This window comes from Giraffa tippelskirchi, chromosome 5 (genome assembly GCF_054371585.1).
Source record: "Giraffa tippelskirchi isolate mGirTip1 chromosome 5, T2T-mGirTip1v1.2.pri, whole genome shotgun sequence".
NCBI lineage: Eukaryota > Metazoa > Chordata > Mammalia > Artiodactyla > Giraffidae > Giraffa > Giraffa tippelskirchi.
This window is the reverse complement of record NC_137279.1, coordinates 185,225,761-185,253,749: the sequence shown is the minus strand read 5'-3', so window position 1 is coordinate 185,253,749 and position 27,989 is coordinate 185,225,761. Positions and strand designations below refer to the sequence as shown.

The 27,989-nt window shown below is 44.6% G+C and overlaps 1 long non-coding RNA gene across 1 annotated transcript; it reads left to right on the top strand.

Annotated features, from left to right (window-relative positions):
- Positions 1 to 1,574: 1,574 nt before the first annotated feature.
- On the top strand, positions 1,575 to 15,281 carry LOC145507889 (uncharacterized). The gene is made up of 4 exons (XR_014055231.1): positions 1,575 to 1,710; positions 2,546 to 2,730; positions 10,496 to 10,595; positions 11,868 to 15,281. It is a non-coding gene; the product is annotated as an uncharacterized LOC145507889 (long non-coding RNA).
- Positions 15,282 to 27,989: the final 12,708 nt, after the last annotated feature.

Genomic DNA, 27,989 nt, shown 5'->3' with positions numbered 1-27,989 from the left:
GAATCAGACATACAGGACTTGTCCCTGTGAAACAGTCTTTGGGTTGAATTTGTGAGGTAGAGAGAAAAAGGAGAAAGAGAAAAAGGGAGAGCAGGGAGGAGTGATTCTTGAGCTCAGCATGGTTTCTGTCCCTTGTACCTGTTTCCCGGCTTAGTCCCCACTGGTTTCATACCAGCATCCAGTGGTTAAGGTGTGCATGATGGGGTGTGGGTGCTGATGGAGCCATTTCAGTCTCTGTATTGTATGTGTGCACACGTGCCAAGTCGCTTCAGTCATGTCTGACTCTTTGCAACCCTATGGATTGTAGCCCGCCAGGCTCCTCTGTCCATGGGATTCTCCAGGTAAGAATACTGGATTGGGTTGCCATGCCCTCCCCCAGGGCATCTTCCTGATCTTGGGGTCAAACCAACTTTTCTTATGTCTCCTGCATTGGCAGGCGGGTTCTTTACCACTAGAGCCACCTGGGAAGCCCACTGTATTGTATATCAGGGCACAAACAGATCTGTTCTAGGGCCCCACTAACAGTACACGGCAGAGCAGAGAGGAGGAGAGAGGTGTCTTCCCCAAATCTGCCACCATACAGTGGCAGGAAACACAGTGCCTCATGGCTCAGTGGCAAGGACCTGGGTGCAACAGAATGGAGACCATGGAGATCTTGGCAGAGCCTGTGAGCCCATATTAGATGGGAACTCACAGATACATTTATAGGGCGTGGGAGATTATGCCTCAGCATTTGCGGGCAACAAGTCTATGAAATCTGAGTGGTTGTTAGTAAAGTGATCCCATTTGGATATAGAGGTGGACAAAGATTGTGGTGGGCTCAGTTACACTATATTGCAAAGCTACTATGCAGACATGTGGTGATACAGTTAAACAGTTTGGTACATTGTAGACCTTTAAAGTGGAAGTTCTAATAATAGTGACTGTTATTGTTGTTAGTGGGATCATTATTACTGCACAGATCTGGGCAGTAGTGTCAGTGACCACCAGTTCTGGCTGGCTGAGCAAAATCCATGCTGCGAAGAAGAGGAAAAAAACCAAAATCACAGTTTTCTAGGTTTGCATCAATTGCAAACATGTGTGGCCCAGAGCTCTGAAATGAGGAGGAGTGGGCTGACCCGCTGACAGCTGCCAGGACCACATGAAGGAGGCACAGGAAATCTGGGGGAGGGGCTGGTAGACGAAACTCAGGGACACAGAGCCCCTGCTGGGCTACTGAAGTCTTAGAGGGCTTCCGTGACAAGATCATACTGTGCTCTCTGTCTGGATGGGGTCCTGAAAGTAGCAAGTATTGATGCCAACAATGTGCCAGGTGGTGAAGAAGACATGGTCTGCCATGGGCATCTGTCCCTTGTGCAAATCAGCATCCTCACCCTTCTTCTAAGATACCCAGCTTCTCTCTGGGCAAAGACCTCTTTCTCAGTCTAAACGTAAACCAATCAGAAAGCTCTGCCTTCATCCAGGCCACAGTGATTGGATCAGGAATAAGCACAAGCTCCAATCAGAACCTGAGGATGAAATAAGGCTCAGGTGGTGGGGAGAGGGAGAACTGATTCTAGAATGTTTCCTTGTCTGAGCTTAGAGCAGAGAGGATGGGATTGCTGGAGCTGATGCAGCTCTTTTGCTGCACAAGGGAAATGTCTGTCTGAGAACAGAGCCAACCTGAAAGAAAGAAGTACAGAAATGGAGAGAGAAACCAGGTCTTCCTTGGTAAAATTGCCTGAACCCCTGAACCAGACTACACCTGAAACCAGTCCTATCCTCTGGTTCATAACAGTTGTAAGAGACATAAATTCTCTTGTGCTCAACCCAGTTTGGATTGGGCTTTCTCTAACCTGCACCTGAAAGATAACTGAGTGAAGCAAAATCACTGTCTTCAGAGGATTCCCTGTCTAGAAGGGGAGGCAGATAAGCAAATAGACAGTTAGGACACGCAGTGGCAGCATCTCCATGGATACAGAAGAGGGCAGTGAGAGCTCCAGGGACTATGGCTGGGGTGGGGTGTCACTCATTCCTGAAGAAAGAGGGAGGGCTGACAATTAACATCAGGGAAGGTGAGAATGAATGGAGAGCACCTCAGTTCTCATTTGTCAATATTCCCAGTCACTTCCAGCCTTACCCTACGTTCCAATTTCTACCTTTTCTACTCCCTGCTTTTAGCTTAGACTGACCTGATATCCATCCATCCATTCACCTGCCCACTCACCCAAGCTTAGCTATAGTTTCACCATCTATTCCAGTAGTAAAGCTGAGTCATACAATCTGTACTGGGGGCCCTCAGGAGTTTCATGCATCTGTACCTGGGGCCCAAGGTTAATACAAAACCTCTTTGTGTAGAGCAGCCAACTGTCTCTACAGTGAAAGACACAGAAGCCCCTGGGGAATTAGACAAGTGTGGGAGGGAGGGACAGACCTGGGGAACAGAACTGGAGTGGAAAGTGGCCTCCATCCAGCCTCAACCTCTGCTCAGAATCAGGGTATCTTGGTGAAAACAACACTGTGTTTCCCCCAGGAGCAAGGAACAAGGTTTTCCTTTTTTATGCAGTAAACGTCTTCAGGAGAGAGGAGGAGTAGAAGGCAGGTTTACTAACTGTGCCAGTCATTCATGCCTTCCTTCAGCTCATCGCCTATTCTGGTCACAGAGGTGCTCAGGAATCATCCTTGCAATCAAGCCCCCTATGGTCTTACAGCATCAGTTACTTCACACTGGGCATCTTTCGTGGAATTCAGGTGAGCTTCGCTCTGTCAATCCTCAGCTTCAAACGTGAGACAGGTCCAGGTCTAACCCACCTTGGTGCCGGGGTCCATTCCTGATACTTATAAAACTATCAATGACATTATTTTTACTAATTTGACCAAATTCAATTATTTTGTTCTTGACATTTTATTTCCTAAATGCAAAAGCAGTTCTTTAATAATACAGAAAATTTGGACAGCTCACAGAGAAACACGAGGGAAATAAAGACTGGTAATTTACCGCCAAGTGAAAAGCAAATATTTAGAAAATAAATGCTTCTAGATACACACACAAACACACACACAGTTATGGTGTTATCTATATTATTCTGTAGACTGTTTCTTCCACTTACTAATATATTACAAACATGTCAGCAAATAATCTTCTGTAACTTCACTTTAATGGTTCCACAGCCTCCCACAGTATGGATATTCCATAATTTAACCAACTGCTTATGGATATGCAGATTATTTCCAGGTTTCATCAACATAAATAATTCTTTATGGCAATGGCACCCCACTCCAGTACTCTTGCCTGGAAAATCCCATGGACGGAGGAGCCTGGTAGGTTACAGCCCACGGGGTCACTAAGAGTCGGACACGACTGAGCGACTTCACTTTCACTTTTCCCTTTCATGCACTGGAGAAGGCAATGGCAACCCACTCCAGTGTTCTTGCCTGGAGAATCCCAGGGACGGCAGAGCCTGGTGGGCTGCCGTCTATGGGGTCGCACAGAGTCGGACACGACTGAAGCGACTTAGCAGCAGTAGCAGCATATAAATAGTTGCACATATATTTGCTTCGATTATTTAAATTCCTAGAAATAAAACTGCTGAGTCAAAGATCTGTATGCATGTTTTTAAGACTTTTGATAAATATTGCCAGATTGCCCTCTAAAAAGTTTGCACCAATTTGCCCGCCCTCCAGCAGGGTATAAGAATGCCCAATTCCCCACACTCATTGTTGATTTAATTTGCATATCTTTTGTTTCCAGTGAAGCTGAACATTTTCTCATATGTTTATTGTCTACTTGTAATTTTTCTTTAGTGAATTGCCTACTTATGTCAATTGCCCATTTTTAGGGGGGTGGTTATCTTTTCTTTTTTGACTTCTGAAAGCTCTTCATATACATTAACCTTTTGTCTATAATATACGTTTATTATATTTCCCCCAGTGTGTCATTTGCCTTTCAGTTTTGCTTATGGTGGTTTTTTTTTGATGCAGTGAAGATTTTCTTTTTAAGTAATCAAATTCATCAATCTTTTTCTTTACTGTTTTTGCTTAGCAATGCTTGAATGCTTAGTGACACTTAGTGATACCTATCTAAGGCCTAACCAATGTTCCTCTAATGTTTTTATGATTTTAATTTCTTTATATCTAACGCTTGAACCACCTGAATTTTATGTTGTTGCATGCTATGCAGTAATGCTTTAACTCCCCACCCCCACCCTGCCCTGCCCTGAAGTGTTGACAAACACTCCCAGCCAGCGCCGTGGCATCCCTGATTTGAAGCAGATCTGTGCCATTTAAACCAGGTCTGACAGCTTTGGAGGTAACAGTGATCTCTCTGAATGGGGAAGTAGTTTAAAAAAGAGGATAAAGCGTGATGTTTTCATTGTTGACCCCAGTTGGTCCTGCATGTCCATCATCATTTAGCCAGCAATATTTACAAAGTGCCTACAATGTGCATTCTGAGAGCTGGTGGGAATAGGAGTAAGACAGCATTTCTGCTCAGCACTTTCCAATATCCACATCAGATGTGTAGGAATGCTGTGGTATGCCACACAGAGCCCTCCTGCAGGGCTAAGACATTTACTCCCCAGGTGGTCACGAATGTTGCTGCTGACAGCCCCAAGTGACTTTCCTGGGAGTTGCCCTCCTTCCTTCAGAGACTGCTGCCCTGCCAAATTATATGCCTTCCCAAGGGACAGCCCACATCCCCAGTCTATGAGTAAGTTCAAAGGCCCAGTCCCCTTATTTTAATTCAGGGTAACTCTGAAGGGCCACCCCAGTTCCAGAGCTCTCTGTGGGATCTGCTAAGAGCTGTCAAAAGTACTACATCTCTGCTCAATCTCTTCCTCTGCCTGACCCTGTCTCTCTCATTCATTCCCTTCCAAGGGCCCCTGAGAGCCCTCCTCCCTGCCCCTACCATACCCCACTCTGGGACAATTAATTTCTTGTATGCAAATCTCTCTCTGGAGAAAGATGCAAGACTCTAGCTTCTGCTTTCCTGAAAACGATGGATAGATGCAAAGGTGACTCCTGGGACCCCAGCAGGCTGGCATGGGCAGGGCTCAACTCAGCAGGCTTGGCACCATCTTCCTCATAAGAACTTCATATGTCAGATATTTTGTATCTCTTGAATTACAAAATGAGCTTCGGACAGAAGGACCATTTAGCATCAAAATTACGAGTTTCAGTTTTAGCAGCAGACTTACGGTTGCCAAAGCCCTCTAGTAGAAAACTTTCACCAATTAGTCCCTAAGCTCAAGGACAAGATACTAATAAATGCCACAATTTAATTGGCTTGTTCTCACCCAATCCCACCTCATGGTGCTTCATTTCCCTGATCTGAACAAAACTGGGCCCTTGTTCTTGGACTTTAAGCATAACTAGGTTCTTCTTGTAAGAATATTCACATAATTACCTTCATTTCTTGGCTGACGCTGACATGTGTCTGTGTGAGTGACGTGAGGCACACAGGTGTGTGTGTGTGTTTACAGGAAGCATAGCGCTCAACACCGAGGCCCGGATTTCTCTTTAGATCAATCACCATAAAGGAGACAGGAGCACCACAGCCCCTCCTGAGACATCTACATCTATTCATGCATTTTGCTTTTTCCTTTTTGGCTGCAGCAAATGCAACTCAACATCTCCAGACAATGGGAAGATTTATTAGCTCATGTTACAACTAGTCCAGAGGTAGGGCAGCTCCCAGGTTGATTAATCCAGTGGTCCATAGATGTCATCAAGGACTCAGCCTCCTTTTATATTTTTTCTCTGCCACCTAAAACATCTTGGCTTTTTCTTAAGTCTGGTTCTTCCCATAGCTGTGACCATTTCCAGCACCACATCAACACAATGAGAAAAAGACAATACCTTCTTTACCGAGGGTCTGTTTTCAAGAGCAAGTTAACCCGTCTCAGAAACTCCCCTGCAGGCATTCCTCACATTATTGTCCAGAATTGAGGTCCAGTTTTCCGTGGTGCAAATAGGAATAACCAAGGATGGTTTAGACTCAGGAGGCACCTACAGGCTGTGTCCACTCCTCCCAAGGCTCAGGGCAAGATGAGAAAAGTAAATAGTCAACAAAATAGGGCTCCACCGGGAAGGGGAAAGCCTGGGGTGGGAATGGAGGTTGGGAGTGGGCAACCACGATGCCTGCCACACTTACCAGCTCACCAGGCAAACGGGGAGCAGGGATGTTTTGCTTCGAGGCAGTGCAGGGGGGAGGAACAGGGCAGGGTAGGGGACAGGTAAGAAGAGGGGATGAGCCTCACACTTCCAAGGTGTGTGGGCACCTCGATGCCCCCGTGCCCAGTGAGCTGCAATCCCCTTGTTCCCGGAGCTTTCCCATTCCCCTCTCTAGCTGGGATCCAAGCCCTGGTCTGTTTCACATCAAACATTGAACGCATTCCCGTCTGCCTCCGTTCTTAAAGATTCTCCTATAGTTAAGTGATGGCAGAAGAAGGGGCTGCCAGGAAATGAGATAAAGAGAGCCCTCCACAGCGGGGTTCTCTGTGAGCTGCCCACAGATCTTCAAAGGGCTTAGGGCTATCACACACAGCCCCCAGTCCTTTGGACAGATCTTTAGCATAATCTTTAGACTTGTAAAGGTTAGAGCAAATATTAGTAGGGATAAAAGACATCCGAAAAAAGAGGAAGAGGTCACTACAATCAAACACTGAGTTACTATGTTTGTCCCTTGCCTCTTGGCCCAGACGAATGACGTGCTAAGGTATTTAAAAACACTTGCAAAGGCAACTGCCCAACCACAATTTGTTGACCCTTGGAGGATCGTACAAGTCTGGCTGGGACTGCAAGTCTGGAAACAGGCAAGTGTCATTTATATTTTCAAAGCCTTGGAGAGAATAAGTCTCTGAAGCCATTGTCTGCACCCAGGAAAGCACTCAGGGTCTGAAGGGGCTGGACCCTGAGTGCCCAGGAGGACTCAGGTGCACTGTCGGGCTGCACGAGCACATTTAGAACAGGTCATGTCAGACTGCCCTGGTTTCTGCCTCTGTCAGGACCCTCGAGACTGAGGGCAGGGACCCACTGAGATCACTCTGAGAGCAGGGTGTAGACACGAGGTCAGGCCCTGCAGGCCCCAGCTCTGCCCAGTTGCACAAAACAGAAAGTCTCAAGTCCCTCAAGCCAAGCTCATTCGATCTGGGCAGTGACTTAGGTGCTGCAGACGCGTCTGTCTGGGTCACCTGTTTCTCCCCTGCTGGGATATCCTAGCCCTATTCACTGAGGTCCCCAAACAAGACAGAGTTTGGAGATCAGTAGTCATCCATTCACTCATTCACACACTCAGCTACTCATTCATGCGTCTCTCTGCCGATTATTTATGAGTGCTCACCATGTGGTAGGCAGGATGCCAAGAGCGAGGGATACAGTAGAGAATAAAACAGACACAGTCCCTGCCTGCATGGCACATACAGTCCAGTGGGACCTCAGGGGAGGATCGTGGAATCCCTCCCCCGCTGGCATTTAGATAACAAATGAAGTGAAGTGAAGTGAAAGTCGCTGTTGTGTACGACTCTTTGCTACCCCATGGACTGTAGCCTGCCACTTTCCCCTGTCCGTGGGATTCTCCAGGCAAGAATGCTGGAGTGGGTTGCCATTTCCCTTCTCCAGGGGATCCCCCCAACCTAGGGCTCGAACCGGGATCTCCTGCATTGCAGGCGGATTCTTTACCAGCTGAGCTGCCAGGGAAGCTTTAGATAACAAGAGTGCTTCTCAAACTGTAATGTACATAGAAATCACCTGGGGGGTCTTATTAAAATACAGATTCTGATATAGTAAATTTGGGACAGACCTGGGATTCTGCATATCTGATAAACATCAGGGCTGAAGCTCATGCCGTTCCTCCTGGGACCACACTTTGAGTAACTAGAAACTACAAATGCCTCGTGTGGAAGGATGCTCATTCTCTTTCCTAAGAAGATAAATGTGAGCCATCTTGGCAGCAGCCTTGTATCAGTAACCGTCTACTGGTGAGCCCCACCCTCCTGGATGTCCAGAGTTTCTTCCTATCGCTGACCTCAATCCGGGGAACTATTTCATTCCAGTCAGCTCAATGCTGGTTTCCTGGAGGCTCCTTTGTGTAGACGTAGAATCTCAGCTCCCAGGACAGTGAAGGGAAGATGATCTGGAAGTAATCAATTCAGCGAATCCCCATCTCACTTCCCTCCCTGAAGCTGCCCACATCACCATCATCACCATCATCCATCAGCCTCATGATAGCAAACACTCACACTGCACTTACTGTAAGCCATGCATTGTTCTTAGCATATTAACAAGGTTATTGACACATTTTAACTCACAAACAAGCCTATGGAGTAGGTCCTATAATAGGTAGGTACTTATTAGTACTCCCGTTTTGCCTAGATTCCCCTAGGAATCTAGGCACAGAGAGGTTAAGTAACTTGCTCAGGTTCACACAGCATAAAATCCAGGTTTCCAACCTTCAGAGCTCATGCTCTTAGCCATTCTCTGCAATATATCAGAAATGCTGAAGACTTTGCATTCCTCCATTATGAGTTCCAGTGGAAGGTGCCAGAGCCAAATGTGGGAGAGCCTCGGATCCCTCTGACAGGTCTCTGCTGTGATGCAGCTTGGGAGGAGGAGAAGGACAGGCAAAGAAAAGCAGAGTTAGGGTGTGTTGAGAGGGTGTGATGGCTTTGAAATTTTGGTGAGATTAGATCTGCCTGTTAAACTGCCTGCAACTTGTGGGTGGATTTGGAGAACCAAGGGGAGGTAGAGGTGTGGAGGCAGGATGGAGCTGTGCTTGCAAAAGAATAGGCACTAAAGGAGACCATTTTCCTGGTTTTTGCTGCAGAATCTGGGAAGTGATACAGTCTTGACTTGCAGACCATGGGCACCCAGTGACCCTGCAAGATGGGAAGTTCCCTTCCTCGCTCAATGTGGGAACTACTCTCTAGAGACAACCTGTGGACTGATCTCAGTGAAGGAGAACCCTGGGGATGCCAGACATAGCATCGCTTTGTTCACAACTTCATCCTTTCCCTTCTAAACCTTTTCTCAGTTTAGGAATGATGCCATGAAGGTGGAGGAGGGACCAGAGATAAAAAGGAAAGAAAAAAAAAAACCATAAACAATGAAATGAATTCATTTAAAATGTATTAAAGAGCCTGCTTGTTTACATTATTATTGTCCCCAAACAATTTCATAAGCTTAAACTGACTTTTAAATTTAGCCTCAGGTTTCCCAAACCAACTTTGATCCATTGGAATAATTGGCAATTACATGGAAACAAACTTCACTCTAATTGCACTGTCCTCGGTTGAAGCCTCAGGAAGATCAGGCTGATAAAAGACCCATTCGATAATCCAGGCCTCAGAGGCTGGCGCCAGATGACAAGTGAGCACAGTGGGGTGGGCCATCTGATCCCTGGCTATTGCTGCTTTGCATGACTGGGAGGAAGTCCAGCACAGCCCCCTGGGCTACTTTGACACGAGTGTCCAGTGCTTGCTTATTTTGTAGGTAGGTAGGATTTCACAAACAAAAGAACCATGATTTTTTCCTCTTCTTCTAACTTTCCATGTAACCTAAAGTTTGTGACTTCATAATTCTGGAATTCCCTTTTCCCCTTCTGCAAAATGGGTGAAAATTTTGACCTTGGAGTTAGGTGAAATTGTCTCGAATCATCAAGAGACTATGCTATGTGAACATGAGTCATTAATGTCTCCTCTCTGGATCCAAGTGTCCCAATCTGTAAAACTAGGGAGTTGGTGTCCAAACATTCACCTTCAGTGAATTAGTAAGTACATCAGGTGGCAAAAACTTAGGATGGGGGGTGTGGCAGGCGGTAGGATTGGAGAGGTGGGGTGGGGTTGAATGGTGTGCTGGAATATGGATAGTGCAGCCATACTGGAGAGCAACATGGCAGGACTTCATCAACTGAGGAAGCAGATGCCCCATGACTCCACATTTCTGCAGAAAAATTCTCACAGCAGTCCACAGGGATATGCCAGGAATACTCATGGTGGTGTTGTGTGTGGAGAGGGAGTCGGAGGTAATCCAGCTCTTCTGCAAAGCAGTGGAAGCAGTGGAACCAGATACAGACACAAGAGAGTAGACAAGAGTTAACACAGCGCTGAGTGAAGAGAGAAGAAACAGGGCAGATCCTGAGCTCAGATCTGTTTAGTGGAGATTAAAACAATCCTTACTTTCCAAGGATACATGCAAATTAAAGAATATACGTATTAATAAAATACATCTGTGTGGTTGTCATAATAGGAGAAATAGTGAGAAAGGAGATTACACATACATAAATGAAATCAGAGATGGTCTTGTATAGATCATGACACGAGCATCCTTCAGAACAAGGAGTGTGATAGCTTGACCCTTTGTACCTGATCCAAAAATGACCCCCAAACAAAACAAAGCAAAAAAACCCACATTCACAACAGAAGGCATTCCTTGCTTTACCCTGTAGGTAATAGGGAAATTGTTTTGTTTTGCTTTTGTTCTTTTTAAGCAGGAGAGTAATACAATTTTATTTATGTTTTAGAAAAATTGCTCAGATGGCTCTTTGGAGAATGGACTGGAGAGAGAAGATCTGAGGCCCGGGAAAGCACTGAGGAGGCTGCAGCCAGGTCTAGGAGTAAATGGTAAAGCTCGAATGAAGGTCCCGATTCAAAGACAAGGAGGGGCAGCTGAACCTTTAAGGAAGAGACCAGCTTGTGAGCTGCTGCCACACCCACTGGGTCACAGAGAGAATGCTAGCTCTGGGGGTAAGGAAGGGTATGAACCTGTAGATTCAGGGGCAGAGGTGCTGGAAGGGGCAGAGCCTGGGAGAACTCACTGGGGACCCCAGGCCAGGTGGGCGTCCACCAGAGGTTGAGCTAAGGGGTGCCCCCCAGCAGGGTATCTGGAAACCGGGATGGGTAGGATAGGCACAGCATGTAGGATGGAGGCACTGGTGTGCTGGAGCCGGCTCATACTGGCTCAGGAATTTTGCAAGCCATTGGCAGCTTGAAATGGCCAAGGTGGAAGTATTTACACCACCAGAATCAGCAAATGCTACGCCTCAGTGTTCCTTCCTTCAGAGAGGTGGTTAGCCAACACACCATCGGGGAGTAAGAGAGAGAGACTGACCCCAGACTGGTCCTTCCAGGGGCCCAGCCTCCTCCATTCATAGTCAGAGGCCCTGGAGCCAGCCTGCACCCAGAGAACAAGGCCTGTGGGGGAGGGGGAGAGGAAAGAGGCCTGGGAAGATCTCTCAGCAGCAACCAGACTCTGGTACAAATGGGGTGTTTAGGACTGAGCTTTGCCTTCCACCTGGAGCTGGAGGAGATGCAGAAGGAGCTAGGTTGGTGCTCATCAGAAAGATGAGAGAACTTGGCTGAATAATTTTCATAGGTCAATTTTTTAAGGGGGGGGGGAAGTGACACCAATAAAATGGACAGTAACTTTTATTTTGGCATATGATGGACAGTCAATAGTTACACTATTACAGAATCTATAGAATGGTAATCTCTGCTTTGCAATTTCTGGAGCAGGTTTCCTGTACTCAGGAAAATTTTCATTATGTTTCAGACACTTAAAAGCTTTTTCTTTCTGGGAACTTGGGAATAAAGGGGATATACGTCCCTCTTTCCATCCTAAGTCTTGTTTATAGTAATGCAAATAATAACATTTTATAAATCCTTCCCATATACCAGGCTCCATGACCAATACTTTACAAGTGTGACTTCTCTAGATTTTTCCCTGTGAGAATTATTATTTTTCCCCTTTACTCTTTTATTTTATGAGAAATAAAATGGAGGCTCAGGGAGATTAAGTAACTTGCCCAGGGTCACAAAGCAAAGAGGAGGCAGAACTGAATTGAACTTGGGCCAGCCTACTCTTAACTTATATGTTCTATTTGCCTCTTTTCCCAGATGCTCCTCACGTTGGAAGCAGGCTAGAAAGTCTCTGTCAGACCAGCATCTACCCTTCTATCTCTTGTACATTTCCCTCTTCCAAGCCCTGAAATTCTCCTTCTTTCCTTATTCCTCTCATTTGAACAACAAAGTCTAGGCTGCAATCTCCTGCAGGCTTCTGGGAAAAGATGGTGTTACCCGAGTTGTAAAGGAAGACTCAAGTCTGGCTTCACCCATAAACATTTATGCACCTAATCCAGGGACTGGCAAACATTTTCTTGTGAAGGGCCAGATAGAAAATATTTTTGGCTTTGTGGGTCATACAGTCTTTGTTGCAATGACTCAACTCTGCAGTTGTGTCATAAAAGCAGCTACGGACAGCATGAAAGTGAATGAGCGTGGCTCTGCCTCAATAAAACTTGATTGACAAAAATAAACTTGGGGCCAGATTTGGTCTACGGGTCTTATCTGCCTTAGGAAACCAGAGGAAGAGCATCTGCTGAAGGGGGTGCTGATGGAGAAGGCTCTTGGTTGGGTTGCTGCCTCGGGAAGATCAATTCTGGCCACACGTCATGGGAGCCCTGAAATGGCCAGGAGTCCAGTCCAGGGCTCAGGTCACTGAGGCAAAGGAGAGTCATTGCAATTTGATTCTTATGTCCTTTTCCTGATTCATATTCTTCTGACTCAGCCCATTTATCAAGCCCTCTGTGACAAGGCTTTTCATCCATTACCCCATGTAATCCTTATGCCATCCTTGCAGGATTAGAGTCACAGCCGTCAACCTTGAACCTGGGCTTTTAACCAGATTTTCGCACTTCAACCAGGCACAGATAAACTTGGATCTTGGGCATTCCAGACTCTTCCACGTGTCTTCCCCAGCGCCAGCAAGCATAGATCTCTTCACCTGGTCCCGTGCCTTTTTCACTATGTACCTGCCTCCCCCCACTCTTTCCCTGCTTTCTCCTTGAACTCTGCCCTGGGAAACACTGGCTCTCGCACTCTGACTCCAGGTCCCATGGACACATCATCAGGCTCACCCATCCTGTCCACTTACCCCTGATCTTCAAGAACCCACACTGGTACCTCCTGGACAGTGGCTGACAGTCGTCACACAGATGAACAAGCTCACCCAAGGCCACACAGCCAGTGCAGCAGGTTAAGCCCAGGTACAGCTACTCCAGGCTCAGCACTTCTGATACCATCTTGGCTCCGGGGAAAGAGCAAGGACTGGCCCCAAGGTCAGGCTACTCATTTCCAAGGACAGTGGTTTGCTCCCTGCCAGGAGCCCGGGGAACCGCTGGAAACAGGAGCGCAGAGGAAATGACTTTTCTGCAGCAGAAACGAGCCTCAAAGTTGATTTCCCAGGAGAAATCCAACAAGGCCCTTCAAACGTGGACATCAAGGAGGAAAATCAATCGTCTTTTAAGTTTTCACCTTGATGATTGATCCGCAGCTTCTAGCCCCTTTTTTCTCTCTCTCAAGTCCATGGACGTGGCCTCTCTCTCACTTCCACATTTTTTTCCCCTTCTTATCTTTAAAGTGTGGGGTTTCCTGGTTCTGATCTGAAACCAAAGTACATTGCTTTATGCAACTGACCAGGTATCCGTCCCATGCTATCAAACTTATTATTCTGTCTAAAAGATAGAAGCCTTGGGAGCCTTCTAGGAGGGAAGAGAAGAAAACTAGCATTTGCTGAGTGCTTTTCTACTCTGGGGCCCCTTGTGACATCGCCGGAGTTAATTCTGCCCCCAATCTTGTCCAGGAAGATTTTACTGGCCCCACAGCTCAGATGAGGACACTTGATTTAGGGCAGAGACATAATTTGTAAACATGGTTTGTAGGCAGCAAAGAAGAACTGAAATGGGGACTCTGCTCTTCTGCATCCTCTCTGCTGGGACTGGGAGTGAGCATCCCCAGTGGAATGGGAACCCCAACTGGGCAGCATTAAGACCCCTCTTGACCTTGACCACAAAGAGGTAAAAATATCAAGGAAACTAGCTCCTGAGTAATATAGGGGCCTCAGAGTGCTGTTTATTCATTCAGGAAACACCGAATGCCACCTCCAATTCCAGGCACTGTGCTGGCCCTGGAGGAAAAAGAAGTAAACAAGACAGATGTGACCACTTTCTCTCTAGATGTTACAGCCTAGTAGGGAAACTGAGATCATGATACTAAGAGATCATGACAAAGGGTAATAAGAGATATAATACATTAAGTGCAGGATGCTTGGGGACACATACCCCAAGCATCTCATCTGAGAGATTATTGGAAAAGACTTGTCAAAGAAGAGACTGAAGGTCTAAGATCACCACTTTGCTCTAGGATGGGTAAGAATTAGCCTGGCAAACTGGGGCGGTGAGAGGGCTGTGGGGCCATTGTGCCCTAGTGGCCAGGGAATAACGCTGAAACTTCAATACCTCCTGCCAAGGACCATGTCGGTCCCTTAGAGCAGAGACTGTTCTAAGCATCTTTTGTGTGTTAATTCATTTACTCTTTGCAGGAGCAAGTACTGAAGAAGAAAGGGAGGGACCGAAGGGGTTCATTAGACCCGGGGCAGAGGCTTAGTGAGAGCGGAGGCTGCAGAGGAAGGTGGGGCTGGAGGTAGAAGCCTTTGTAAACAGAGCAGCCAGAAAAAATTCAGGACACCCAGTTTGAATTTCAGATAAATAAATTTTGATTTTAGTACGTCTCAAATATTTCCCAGGACACATTTACACTAGCAAAGTATTTGTTGTTTATCTGAAATTCACATTTTACTGGGAGTTCTGTATTTTTAGTTGTTAAATATGGCAACCCTCCTTTGGAGGCCGCTTGGAAGGATTTAAACTTCAACCTCAGAGCAATAGGGGCTCTTGGAAGGTTTTTAAAAGGGGAGTGATGGGGCCAGCTCTGTGCCATAGAGAGTTGCATTGGCTACATTACAGAGACAAACTCAGAGGCAGGAAGGAAGCTTCAAGGACACACTTTCAAGTCCATGGCAAATCCCTGTCACCCAAGGAGCACATATCAACCAGGTATGTGCTGCCTTTCCCATTACCAACCGAAAAAGCCTGGTTGCCCATTAAACAGGTATTGGGCACCTACAATGTACCAGGTGCTATCTGAGGAATGAAAAGGTGCATGACAGGTTACCTGGCCTACCCCTGCTTCCCAAAGTGGGTTCTTGGACCTGGACAGTCCAGTGATGCCATAGTGCAGTAAGTCCCTTGAGGGCCCAGGTTTTGAGCAGCAGGTGACAGAGAAGATGAAGGAAGGCTGGAGGAGGTGAGGCTTGAGTTGGGCTTTAAAGGATGCATCAGGAATTTGGGTCTCTCTGTGACTGCAGTTAAACTAGATCCTAAATAATGCCCCTTTGGACTGGACCTGCTGCTGTATCTCCTCTCTGTGTAGTTAGTTGTATCCTTTACTTATATTAAAGGAACTCATTTCTTCTTTCTGTGACTGTTGACTTCTTCTCATCAATCATATCACTGTCACCTTGACCATCACACCCCAGGGAGCAGGGGAGAGCACGCAAGGGATAGAAAACAGGAGCATTAGTGAGGGGCAGCAAGATGCCTTAGGGAACTCCTGGTGCTCTCTAAAGTCAGGGGCAGAGGGGTGGGGAGGGGAAGCTGGCAGACGCAGCAGGAGCCAGATCAAGAAAGGCCTTGTTGATTCAGCTAAGAAAGGGGAACTCGCACTAAATACTTACAGAGAGCCACTGAAGGCTTGTATGCATGAGGCTGACATGATCAGCTAAGATGTTGTGAAGAACAGCTAGAATGACAGCTGTGGCTCCCTTTTAGAGGGTAGTTTGAAAAGAATTTTTGCTGGTGAGAGAACACAGAGGCAGCAGGTCTTGGAAGGAGCTGGCCGCAGATCAGATGGAGGAGGCACATCCAGGCAGGTGCCGAGTCCACTCCTTTTATCTTTCAGGAAAAAGAGGCATCAAGAACCAGAGCCTCCCAGAGGAGAGGCTGAATCCCCATTGTCCCTATTCATAGACCTGAGTTCACGTCCAGCAGATTTGATTTTTCCACCAAGGACTGAAGAGATGCCGTAAGGCACAAGTGGTGTTTTGGGGGTATTGGTTTTAATTGAAAGAATGATACATTAAAATCAGCTCCCAAATCTAGTAGCTTACAATGGGACTCCCTTATTTTCAAGCCCACAGTTCTGTAGGTTAGCCAGGAGGGGCTGTGCTGGTTGACTGGAGAAGCCCTCCTCCATGTGCCTCATTCTGGAGCCCAGAATGTTCTTGGTATAAGTTGGATATTCCCAGAGGGGTGAGCAGAGTGTGGGATACCTCTTGAGACATCTCATCCCAAGACACAAACCCCACATAATGTCACTTCTGGCCACATTCCATTGGTCAAAGCAAGCCACGTGGCCACGTTTAACATCAACAGGGTGGGGGACTATACCCCTCTCATTTCAGTGGAGGCAGCAGGGAGAAGTTACCTGTGGAACAAATACTTAAATCTCTAAGTTCCGGTAGTTACTGGGGCTTCCCCGGTAACACTTCCCTTTCAGACACTAAAGAATCTGCATGCAATGCAGGAGACCTGGGTTTGCTCCCTGGATCAGGAAGATGCCCTAAAGAAGGGAATGGTTACTCACTCCATTATTCTTGCCTGGAGAATTCTATAGACAGAGGAGCCTGGCGGGCTGCTGTCCAGAGGCTCACAAAAAGTCAGACATGACTGAGTGGCTAACACTTTCACTTTCATAGTTACTACCGAGGAACACATGTGTGACCCAAGGACAAATTTGCCTGGTGAGCACAGAGAAAATTACCACACATAGTCGTGCTCCTCAGGGCGCCATGAGAGTCCAGCTGGAGCAGACCAACATAACTACAAGAAGTCTAGCTATTTCTCAGTCTTTTTAAGGAGGCCAACTCAAAGGAAGACCAGAAATGAGGTACAGATCACAAGCATTTTACAGGCAAAAGAGTATATTAGAAATCGTGACTTGATCATGAATGATATTCATCCTAGTACTGAGCTAGGGGCTGGTTCACTGAGGGTCTATTCTGATGGGAGGCAGAGGAGCCGATAGGGAAGTGAGTCACCACAGGAGACTGGGTGGAGGTGCGTGATGCGGTGCGAGTTCAGGAGGAAATAACAGGAAAGGGAGAGCCTAGCAGAGCGCTTCATCCATTATTCAGCATCACTTAGCTTCCACGAGCTCCCATCTGAGCACAGGGTAAAGGGATTTCCATGGACAGTGAGAAAATCTCAGAGAACTGTTGCTGTATAGTTTTCAGAAGCTTTGGAATCAGGGTTTCCACAGCAACTGGTATGTATCACCATAGGTTTGACTGCTTATAACATAAAGACCCAGTGAAATAAGTCAGACAAGAAAAACAAATACTGTATGCTCTCATTTATGTTTGGAATATAAAAAATTAAAACCAAAGCCAAACTCATAGATAGAGAGAAGAGATTTGTGCTTGCCAGAGGCAGGGGTTGAGGGTGGGGAAAATGGTCTCAAAAGGTATAAATTTTCAGTTATAAGATAAATAAGTCCTGGAGATGTAATATACAGCATGGTGACTCTAATAAACAATGCTGTTGTTGTATAATTGCTAAAAGAATAGATCCTAAAAGTTCCCATCACAAGAAATTGTAACTACATGTGGTGATGAATTTTAACTAAAACTTATTGTTTCACAATATATACATATATCAAATCATTATGCTGTACATCTGAAACTAGCACAGTGTTACATGTCAATCATATCTCACTTTAAAAACATGAAGATGATGTTACACATTATAGTAGAAAATAGCTATTTGCATTTCCTAATAACTTATTTAATAAATATGAGGGAAATTAGCTTGGCTTCTATTTAAAACACAAAAACATAAAGACTCAAAGTAAACATGGCATAAACAATCTGATACGGTGGCTCCATGGGGCCTTTAGGGAGCAAGTCTCCATCATCCTCAACCTGTGGCTTCTATTCTAAGGCCACCTCATGATCTAGGCTGCTAGAGCTTCAACCATCACATCAGCTACATTCTGGGCCAAATAAGAAGGAAGGGGAAGGGAAGTACCTACATACCTTCATCATTATGAAAGAAGTCTCTGAAGTCTCCCACAGTATTTTGGCTTAAACCTTATCGGTCAGAGCTTACTTTCGCAGTTACATGTGGCTGCAAGGAGTTGGGAGATACAGTCTTTCTGCTAAGTGAAAATAAGTCTAGCTAAAAGTTAGATTTCTTTTACTTAGAAAAAAATATATAATTGGTATTGGAGTCCACAGTCATCCTCTTCCATAAGGAGAAAACACCAGTGTAGATACCATTGATGCTGGGCAGCATCCACCATGATCTTGAATTGGCAGCCATCCTGGCAGCTGTTGCATTGTTGGTGTCCTCAGCATCCTTCCCAGTATGAACATGTTTGCTGTTGTTGGTGACAGAAGTCATTTCCACAGTGACCTACATGGATGGGATGAAGATGATGAACTTTGATAGCTGCCAAAAAAAGAATATCTGGGGCGCACATGGACCATGGTAGGAGATCTTCAGGGAGTCCCATAATGTCTATTAAGTCCAAACTTTGGAAAAACTGCATGTGCCTGAAACTGTGAGCTCTTCCCTATTCCTGGTGAGATAGCCCAGGAGACAAAGGCTACAAGCCTTTGCCTTGCCCTATTGATGCTTTTCTTGGTCGCATGGCATCCCATGCCCTTGGTCTCCTTCCTTGTCACATGGCTCTGTCCCTGCTTCCTGGCTGCCTGGGTAGCCAAGCTATGGAAATTGTATTCTGATCCACAGGGACTTCTTAAAGATAAGAGCTGCTTGTGGGACCTGAAATTGTCCTCACGGTGATTTCATTCAAAGTAATAACAGCATCTGATACTATAGAAATCTCATCCTCATGATCATAAGCATTTATAACAGCCCATCATTGAGCAAGTGCTTACAATGGAGAGGAATTTCCATGGAGAAAGTCAATCTTTTCAAAAATGTTAATTTTTTTGTGAGGGAATCAAATGAGATGCCAAATTGTCTCTGTCATTATGTTGCCCTTCCCTCCTGAGCACTTACTGCTCTGATCAGTATGACATTTTCACATGTAGCAATGCAGATGGGAAAATTTACCTCCTGATGGAGACCCCTCATTTGCCCATTCATCAGCTCTGTTTAAGCAGCCATCACTTGTTCTGGATTTACAGTAGGTAGAGCATAGAGGCAGTGATCCCCAGACTGAAGGTTTGCCCATTCTTCAGAAGAGATATAAGAGAACTCTCCCTGCAATGAAATCAAACCTCTGAGAGACAGTGTTGGAATATGTGAATAAGGAGATTGGGGACAACCAATTCTTAATATGTTTTCCTTAAGTTGGTAGAGTATAAGGACATGTGCTCATCCTCTCCTGCGAGAACTCCAAAATTGCAACTAACTGCTGAACAACCATCAACAGGAGAATGTTGGATCCCACCAAATAAAGATACCCCACATCTAAGGACAAAGGAGAAGCCCCAACAAGATGGCAGGAGGGGTGAAATCACATTTAGAATCAAACCCCATACTGGCCAGAGATGCTTGAAGGGCTCAAACAAAACCTCGTGTGCACCAGGACCCAGGAATCCCACAAGAAACTGAGCCAGGCCCGCCTTTGAGTGTTTGAGTGTCTCCAGCAGAGGCACGAGTCATCAGTGGCCTGCCACCAGGACAGGGGCTCTGGGTGCAGCAGACCTGGGAGCCAAGGTGTGTAGCATAAATCTTGGAGGAGGTCACTGTTAGCCCCACCATAAAGCCACTGAGCAGATGACCCACAAACTGGAGAACAATTAATTCTACAAAAGAAGTTCTCACACTGTTGCAAAAGTTCTAGGGCCCACAACAGATTTCCCAACGTGGGAATCTGGCAAAGGGACTGAGAACCCCCAAGGAATTTGATTTGAAGACCAGTGGAATTTGATTACAGAGCTTCCACAGGACTGGGAAACAGACTCTTGGAGGGCATAAGCAAAACCTGTGTGCACCAGGAACCAGGAGAAAGCAGCATGATCCCACAAATGACTGAGTCAGACTTGCCTGTGAGTGTCCAGGAGTCTCTGGTGGAGGCTTGGATCGACAGTGGCCTGCCACAGGGTTAGGGATATTGAACACAACAGTCCTGGGAACCATGGCATACTGGCATAAGTCCTTTTGAAGGAGGTCGCCATTACCACCATTACCCCTACCAGGAAGGAAACACAGCCCCACCCATCAACAGAAAATTGGATTAAAGATTTACTGAGCATGTCCCTGCCCATCAGAGCAAGACCCAGATTCCCCCACAGACAGCCCCTCCCATCAGGAAGCTTCCACAAGCCTCTTATTCTTATCCATCAAGGGAAGACAGAATGAAAACCACAATTACAGAAAACTAAACAAACAGATCACATGGACCACAGCCTTATCTAATTCAAATGAAACTATGAGTTATGCTGTGTAGGGCCACCCAAGATGGATGGGTCATGGTGGAGAGTTCTTAGAAAATGTGGTCCACTGGAGAAGGGAATGGCAAACCACTTCTGTATTCTTGCCTTGAGAACCCCATGAACAGTATGAAAAGGCAAAAAGATATGACACTGAAAGATGAACTTCCTAGGTCAGTAGGTGCCCAATATGCTACTGGAGAAGAGTGGAGAAGTAGCTCCAAAAAGAATGAAGAGGCTGAGCCAAAGCAAAAACAATGCCCAGTTGTGGATGTGACTGGTGATGGAAGTAAAGTCCGATACTGTAAAGAACAATATTGCATAGAAAACTGGAATGTTAGGACCATGTATCAAGGCAAATTAAAAGTGGTCAAATGGGAGATGGCAAGAGTGAACATCGATGTTTTAGGAATCGGTGAACTAAAATGGATGGGAATGGGCGAATTTAATTCAGATGACCATCTACTACTGTGGGCAAGAATCCCTTAGAAGAAATGGAGTAGCCATCACAGTCAATAAAAGAGCCCAAAATGCAGTACTTAGGTGCAGTCTCAAAAATGACAGAATGACCTCTGTTCGTTTCCAAGGCAAATCACTCAACATCACAGTAATCCAAGTCTATCCCCCAAACACTATTGCCGAAGAAGCTGAAGTTGAACAGTTCTATGATGATCTACAAGACCTTCTAGAACTAATACACACACACACACACACACACACACACACACACACACACACACAAAAGATGTTCTTTTCATCATAGGGGACTGGAATGCAAAAGTGGGAAGTCAAGAGATACCTGGAGTAACAGGCAAGTTTGGCCTTGGAATACAAAATGATGCAGGGCAAAGGCTAACAGACTTTTGCCAGGAGAACACACTATTCATAGTAAACACCCTCTTCCAACAACACAAGAGACAATTCTACACGTGGATATCACCAGATGGTCAATACCAAAATCAGATTGATTATATTCTTTGCAGCTGAAGATGGAGAAGCTCTATACAGGCAGCAGAAACAAAACCAGAAGCTGACTGTGGCTCAGATCATGAACTTCATATTGCAAAATTCACACTTAAATTGAAGAAAGTAGGGAAAACCACCATTCAGGTATGACCTAAATCAAATCCCTTACAATTATACAGTGGAAGTGACAACTAGATTTAAGGGGTTAGATCTCATAGAGTGCCTGAAGAACTAGGGATGGAGGTTTGTGACATTGTACAAGAGGCAGTAATCAAGACCATCCCCAAGAAAAAGAAATGCAAAAAGGCAAAATGATTGTCTGAGAAGGCCTTACAAATAGCTGAGAAAAGAAGAGAAGCAAAAGGCAAAGGAGAAAAGAAAAAATATACACATTTGAATGCAGAGTTCCAAAGAATAGCAAGGAGAGATAAGAAAGCCTTCCTAGGTGATCAATGCAAAGAAAGAGAGGAAAACTATAGAATGGGAAAGACTAGGGATATCTTCAAGAAAATTAGAGATACCAAGGGAACATCTCATGCAAAGATGAGCACAATAAAAGACAGAAATGGTACGGAACTAACAGAAGCAGAAGATATTAAGAAGAGGTGGCAAGAATACACAGAAGTATACAACTTTACAAAAAAAAATTTTAATGACCTGGATAACCACGATGGTGTGATCACTCTCCTAGAGCTAGCCATCCTGGAATGCGAAGTCAAGTGGGCCTTAGGAAGGCCCAAAGCTAGTGGAGGTGATGGAATTCCAGTTGAGCTATGTCAAATCCTAATAGATGATGCTGTGAAAGTGCTGCACTCAATATGCCAGCAAATTTGGAAAACTCCAGAAGTGGCCGCAGGACTGGAAAAGGTCAATTTTCATTCCAATTCCAAAGAAAGGCAGTGCCAAAGAATGTTCAAACTACTGCACAATTGCACTCATCTCACACCCTAGCAAAGTAATGCTCAAAATTCTCCAAGCCAGGCTTCAACAGTATATGAACTGAGAATTTCCAGATGTTCATGCTGGATTTAGAAAAGGCAGAGGAATCAGAAATCAAATTGCCAACAACTGTTGGATTTTCGAAAAAGGAAGAGAGTTCCAAAAAAACATCTACTTCTGCTTTATTGACTATGCCAAAGCCTTTGACTAAGTGGATCACAACAAACAGGAAAATTCTTCAAGAGATGGGAACACCAGACCACCCTACCTGCCTCCTGAGAAATCTGTACATAGGTCAAGAAGCAACAATTAGAACCAGAGGTGGAACAACAGACTGGTTCCAAATTGGGAAAGGAGTACATCAAGGCTGTATATTGTCACCCTGTTTATTTAACTTATATGCAGAGAACATCATTCGAAATGCCGGGCTGGATGAAGCACAAGCTGGAATCGAGATTGTAGCAAGAAATATCAATAACCTCAGATATGCAGATGACACCACCCTTATGGTAGAAAGCAAAGAGGAACTAAAGAGCCTCTTGATGAAAGTGAAAGAGGAGAGTCAAAAAACTGGCTTCAGTCCAGTTCAGCTGCTCAGTCATGTCCAACTCTTTGCCACCCCATGGACTGCAGCACTCCAGGCTTTCTTGTCCATTACCAACTCCTGGAGCTTGCTCATACTCATGTCCATTGAGTTGGTGATGCCATCCAGCCATCTCATCTTCTGTCATCCATTTCTCCTGCCTTCAATCTTTCCCAGCATCAGAGTCTTTCCAATGAGTCAGTTCTTTGCATCGGGTGGCCAAAGTATTGGAGTTTCAGCTTCAGCATTAGTCCTCCAAAGAATATTCAGGACTGATTTCCTTTATTGACTGGTTTGATCTCCTTGCAGTCCAAGGGACTTCAAGTTGGCTTAAAACTCAACATTCAGAAAACTAAGATCATGGCATCTGGTCCCATCACTTCATGGCAAATAAGTGGGGAAACAATGGAAACAGTGGGAGACTTCATTTTCTTGGGCTCCAAAATCACTGCAGAAGTGACTGCAGCCATGAAATTAAAAGATGCTTGATCCTTGGAAGGAAAAGCTATGATGAACCTAGACAGCATATTAAAAATCAGAGACATTTTGCTGTCAACAAAGTTCCATCTAGTCAAAGGTATGGTTTTTCCAGTAGTCATGTATGGATGTGAGACTTGGACTATAAACTCTTGAAGAATTGATGCTTTTTAACTGTGGTATTGGGAAAGACTCTTGAGAGTCCCTTGGACTGCAAGGAGATCAAACCAGTCAATCCTAAAGGAAATCAGCCCTGCATATTCACTGGAAGAACTGATGCTGAAGCTGAAGCTCTGATATTTTGGCCACCTGATGCAAAGAGCTGACTCACTGGAAAAGACCCTGGTGCTGGGAAAGATTGAAGGCAGGAGAAGAGGATAACAGAGGACGAGATGGTTGGATGGCATCACCAATTCAATGGAGATGAGTTTGAGAAATCTCCAGGAGATGGTAATGGACAGGGAAGCCTGGCATGCTGCAGTCTGTGGGGTCACAAAGAGTCACACAACTGAGCAACTGAACTGAACTGAATTCCTGATCAGGGGTTGCTTCCTTGGTGGCTTAGTGGTAAAGAATCACCTACAATGCAGGAGATGCAGGTTCAATCTCTGGGTCAGGAAGATTCCCTGAAGAAGGAAATTGCAAACCACTCCAGTGTTTTTGCCTGAATAATCCCATGGGCAGAGGATCCTGGTGGGCTACAGTCCATAGGGTCACTGGCAGGCTACAGTCCATGAGGTTACAAAAGAGTCAGACATGAGTTAGTGGCTAAACAACAATTTTTAACTAGTTTCATTGCCTTTAGAAAAGACCAGCCCTGGGCTATGACCCTTGTCTTCTTAGCTGTGACCCTGGGTCCCTCTTTATGACCCATTCCAGTTCCATGCCCCAGTATCCTACATCAGACTACCTTGGGAAATACCCTTCTTAGGGACTGTGTTGAACTTGGTGGCCAGGCAGACCCTAACTCTCCCACCCATTACCTTGAGAGTGAGTATAGGCATCCAGCAGAGAGTACTGGGTACTGGCTATTTTACAACTTACATGCTCAAGTCATCATCTCTAGAAACTGCAAACTCCTCAAAGCCCTACAAAAAATATGTGGTCCAAAAAAGACAACTACTGGCCTCAATACACAAAAGTAAAGAAACAAAATTTATTTTTTTTTTATTTTTATTTTTTATAAATTTATTTATTTTAGTTGGGGGCTAATTACTTTACAATATTGTAATAGTTTTTGCCATACATTGACATGAATCAGCCATGGGTTTACATGTGTTCCCCTTCCTGGACCCCCCACCCACCTCCCTCCCCATCCCATCCTTCTGGATCATCCCATTGCCCCGGCCCTGAGCCCTTGTCACATGCATCGAACATGGAATGGTGTTCTGTTTCACATATGATAATATACATGTTTCAATGCTATTCTCCCAGAACGTCCCACCCTCACCTTCTCTCTCAGAGTCCATAAAATTGTTCTATGCATCTGTGTCTCTTATTCTGTCTCGCATATAGGGTTATCGTTACCATCTTTCAAATTCCATATATATGCATTAGTATACTGTATTGTTGTTTTTCTTTCTGGCTTACTTCACTCTGTATAATGGGCTCCAGTTTCATCCATCTCAGTAGAACCGATTCAAATGTATTTTTTTTAATGGCTGAGTAATATTCCATTGTGTATATGTACCACAGCTTCCTTATCCATTCGTCTGCTGATGGACATCTAGGTTGCTTCCATGTCCTGGCTATTGTAAACAGTGCTGCGATGAACATTGGGGTACACGAGTCTCTTTCAATTCTGGTTTCCTCGGTGTATATGCCCAGCAGTGGGATTGCTGGGTCATATGGCAGTTCTATTCCCAGTTTTTTAAGGAATCTCCACACTGTTCTCCATAGTGGCTGTACTAGTTTGCATTCCCACCAACAGTGTAAGAGGGTTCCCTTTTCTCCACACCCTCTCCAGCATTTATTGCTTGTAGACTTTTGGATAGCAGCCATTCTGACCGGTGTGAAATGATACCTCATTGTGGTTTTGATTTGCATTCCTCTAATAAAAAAAAAAAAAAAAAGAAACAAAATTTAATAGGTATTTGCTTAAATGTTTGTGAAGTGCAGCATTAGTTCACATTCATTAATTGTCAAATTTCATATTCATAAAAACATCATTAGTTAATTGATATTGCTACTATAGAGAACAGATATGAGGTTCCTTAAAAAACTAAAAATGGAGCTACCATATGACCCCACAACCTCACTCCTGGGCACACACCCAGAGAAAAACATGGTCTGAAGGATACATGCACCCCAGTGTTCATTTCAGCACTGTTTACAATAGCCAAGACATGGAAGCTACTTAATGTCCATCAACAGAAGAATCAATAAAGAAGAGATGATACATATATACAATGGAACATTCCTCAGCCATCAAAATGAAATAATGCCATCTGCAGCAACATGGATGGACCTAGAGATTGTCATGCTGAATGAAGTAAGTCAGAGAAATAGAAACATCATATGACAACCCTAATATGTGGAATCTAAAAAGAAATGATACAAATGTGCTTATTTACATGACAGAAACAGGCACATAGACTCAGAGAAAAAATTTCTCATTGCTGGAGAAGAGACAGTTAAGGAGTTTGGGATCAACATGTACACTCTACTATGTTTAAAATGGGTAACAAACAAGAACCTACTCTATAGCACAGGGAACTCTGCTCAATGTTATGTGGCAGCCCTGATGGAATAAGAGTTTGGGAGAGAATGGATACATGTATATGTATGGCTGAGTTGCTCTGCTGTGCACCTGAAACTATCACAAGATTGATCTGCTATACTCCAATATAAAATAAAATGCTTTTCTAAAAAGTCATTACATTTACAAACCTTTTGCAGGTTAAATTGTCCCACTTTGTGAGAATTCTTAACTTTGCATGATGACTGCTGAGAAATTGTAGTCAACCATAAATTAAATTAGTTAGAGCCAAATTATTTATAAAGCAAAATCATAAAAAATCTTCTTAACTTTTTACAACAAAAATGTATATGATATGGAATGTGGGCATACTTACATATGTTTGGTGATGATGGGTAGAAACTCCAAAAACGAGTTTCACAGGCTTAGGGCCTTTGAAATAATAAAATGCCTGTGTGGCCTTGGGAGAAATGATTAACTATTAAAGAATCTGTAATACACTAAGATATCTAAATGCCATTACGGAAGTGGTTATAGAAATTATGGTAAACATTATGGTGTATTATTATAGAAATTATGGTAAAATTATGGACTACTGTGTGTGTGTTTGTGTGTGTTTTTGTGTGCAAACTCAGTTGTATCCAACTCTTTGCAATGCCATAGACTGTAGCCCACCAGGCTCCTCTGTCCATGGAATTTTCCAGGTAAGAATACTGGAGCAGGTTGCCATTTTCTACTCTAAGGGATCTTCCCAACCCAGGCATTGAACCTACACCTCTTGCATCTCCTGCATTAGCAGGTGGATTTTTGACCAGTGGGGCCACCTGGGAAGCCCTATGGACTACACTCTTTCCCCCATCGACTTCTAACCCCTCATTTCTGATCTTCGGAGATAAACTACTGTTATAGCTGTAGATTTTTTCAGAATTTTCTACACATAAGCTGGCATACATTTACATATTTATTAGTGTACATACACATATGTGAACTATTTTAACACAAAATTAATCATACTAGAGATATTGTTCTATAGCTTACTTTGTTTGTGTACAAATATATATCTTGGTCCTCTTCTCCTACTGATACACATAAATACATTTTGTTCTTTTTGAATGTTTGCATGGACTATTATGCACATTCTGAAAAGATCCACAGATATAACAGTAGTTTATCCCTGAAGATCAGAAATGAGGGGTTGGGAGTTGGTGGGGGAGGGAGTTCTATTTTCATGTTATAACACTCATCCAAATTGCAAGAAAAATATTTAGTAAGTGCATTGATTAATTTACAATTCTGAGAAACAACAACAAAATTGCAGAAGAGAGTGGTCTGCATGCAGACATGAAGAGAGATGTTCGCAAAGAAGGTACTGGCTTTGTTAACCTAGCATTGTCCATGGGGGCACCATGAAAAGTGTCAGACCTGAGTACCCACCACTACAGAGGTGGGCAGAGGCAGGGTCCAGGATAGTTCAGCAGACTCACCACAGCCTGCAGGAAGTAGCCCTCTGGATTTTTGTCTTTCTTTCCACATTTGTAAAGCAACCTTCCAATTCAGTATAATCTTATGATTCAACCAGTATGTGAGTGTTGATTGTCTTAGTCTCTTGGTGGTGCTATGACAAACCACCACAAACTTTGTGGCTTAAAACAAGGGAAATTTATTATTTTACACAAGTTCAGAAGAGAAGAGAAGTCCTAAATGGGTCCCACTGGGCTAAAATCAAGGTGTCAGCAGGGCTGTGTTTCTTTCTGGAAGTTCTAGAGGCGAATCGTCTTGCCTTTTCCAGCTTCTAGAGACCACCCTTATTCCTTGACTTGTGGTCTCTTTCCATCTTTAAAGTCAGCTGCAGTGTTCTTGCCTGGAGAATCCCAGGGACAGCAGAGCCTGGTGGGCTGCCTTCTATGGGGTCGCACAGAGTCGGACACGACTGAAGCGACTTAGCAGCAGCAGCAGCAGCATCTTCAAATCTCTTTCTGATTCTGGTCTTTTGCCTCCCTCTTCCATTTTCAAGAACTCTTGTAATTGCATGTGGATTACAAAATCCAGATAATC